Raw genomic sequence first — 2048 nt, 5'->3', positions numbered from 1 at the left:
AACACATGATGTCAGGGAAAGCCAGGAGAAGATCATTTTAAAGAAAAGACCCCAAGTAAGTTTTTCCCTTTAACCTTTGGTCGAGAATATGTTTGTATATTTTTAGAAGAACAGCTCCCAGACCATGTGGATTCCTGCAACAACAGATCCCAACTGACCAGATTGCTCCAGCCACAAAGACAGGAGAGACAGTTCAAAGATGGAAGTGGTGAAGACGCCTTGTCATGATAGCAGTCAGCCCCTGTGCATTGCTGCAGGTTGCCCAGGACCAAGAGCAAGGAAGAAGGAGAAATGCAGCCAATTCGGGTACCAGAGCGTTACATCCGTCACCACAATGGACTCAGACAAGCTCCTGTGTCCATTCACTCGAAAGGACTAAGTACTGCCCTAATGACAGCAAAGGGGAAGAAGAAAACTGAAAGACGCAAGGGACTGTTGTGCCAATGTGGAGTCATCTGAAGAAGTTAACGACTGAAGCACAACAGATTGTGGAAAAGCAAGAAGTTGAAGCTACTTCTTCAACCATGTTCCTGCTCATGCTAGCATCTGTTATCTGCCAGTCTTCTGCAAAGCCTTGCGCGGCCAAGTCCAAGGACTCTGAGTAAATATACACCAGCAGCAAAACAGACTTTTTATTCATTTAGTAGCAAAAATGTTAATATGTCCATAGTTCTGATTTCTCATATTGTTGTTTTGCATTGGCATTGTTTTGTTATTTAATAGCCAGTTTTGTTCTTAACGTTCAAATTTTGAAAATGATAACATGTATGTAGTTTAGTTTTTGCATTTGCATTGTTTACAATTGTTTTAATTCTAGAGCCCTACTATTAATGTTTAAAATTTTACTTTTATCATAGTAGCTTAAAAAACAAAAACGGGGGAGATGTAGAGGGCCGCCTGGGAGGCACCTAGGCATTTTCTTATAATTATTATCAGCTGAACTCAGAGCTTAGGCAGAGCCACACCCTGGGAACATGCTTCCCCAATAAGGCTGGACATGTTAATCAGGCAGGGGCGGAACTAGATATGTAAATCTAGGCCTTTAAAATAAACCTGCTGTGTGTCTCAGGCCGCTTTGCCGCCTCTCCATCAGAGAGGATGGCGCCCACCTGGCCCCAGCTTAAAATCTATTTCTGCATCTCGTTTTTTCTTTAATTTCTTAATCCCCAGCTCCTCCGCTCAAGAACCTGTCATTTTCCCGTGCGGGTCGCGGGAAACAGAAACAGCCCACCACACCTTTGTATTTTCCACACTGCGCCTCCTCTGAGCCTCGGTTTGCTGTTCTCTTTCCTTCTAGTTGAAGAGTCTCTCCTCAGCCAGCTTTCCTGTGGTTCTGGGTGATGTCTGTTCCGTCTTTTAGTTGTATTTTTGAAGTGGTTGTTTGCGGCAGCAGTCTCCGGTGTTTACCTATGCCGCCATCTTGGTTCTCCTCCATATATATTTATTTTAAAATACATTTTTATTGATTTCAGAGAGGAAGGGAGAGGGACAGAGAGATAGAAACATCAATGATGAGAGAGAATCATTGATTGGCTGCCTCCTGCATGCTCCCTACTGGGGATTGAACTGACAGGGAATTGAACCGTGACCTCCTGGTTCATAGTTCGATGCTTCACCACTGAGCCACACCAGCTGGGTGCCAATTTGCACTTTTTAATCCCTTCACCCTTTTCACCCATCTCCCCAATGTCCTCCCATTTAGCAACCATTCGTTTGTTTGAACAGGTAGTGATTTTGAGTAATTAGCCCGAAAGTAAGTTTGACCTAAACACAGATGAGCTGATCACAGAGCTGGGACTTTAGTCAGTACTCAGTATTCAGACTGATGGTAGTAACAGGAAAAATACCAAAGGAACAACCCCGGGTTAAACCCCCTGGCAGAGAGGCGCTGTTCTAGTCTCTGCACATATGTGGCTCTAGGACAACCGTGGGCAAACTACCGGCCGCGGGCCGGATCTGGCCCGTTTGAAATGAATAAAACTAAAAAAAAAAAGACCGTACCCTTTTATGTAATGATGTTTACTTTGAATTTATATTAGTTCACACAA

General features: G+C 43.8%; 1 pseudogene; it reads left to right on the top strand.

Annotated features, from left to right (window-relative positions):
* The first annotated feature begins 443 nt into the window (after window positions 1–443).
* LOC102425570 overlaps window positions 444–2048 on the top strand; it is a 13579-nt pseudogene continuing 11974 nt past the window's right edge.

The sequence above is a fragment of the Myotis lucifugus genome, unplaced genomic scaffold, assembly GCF_000147115.1.
Source record: "Myotis lucifugus unplaced genomic scaffold, Myoluc2.0 scaffold_171, whole genome shotgun sequence".
Taxonomy (NCBI): Eukaryota; Metazoa; Chordata; class Mammalia; order Chiroptera; family Vespertilionidae; genus Myotis; species Myotis lucifugus.
Note: the sequence above shows the minus strand (reverse complement) of the source record. Positions and strands in the feature narration are given on the sequence as shown.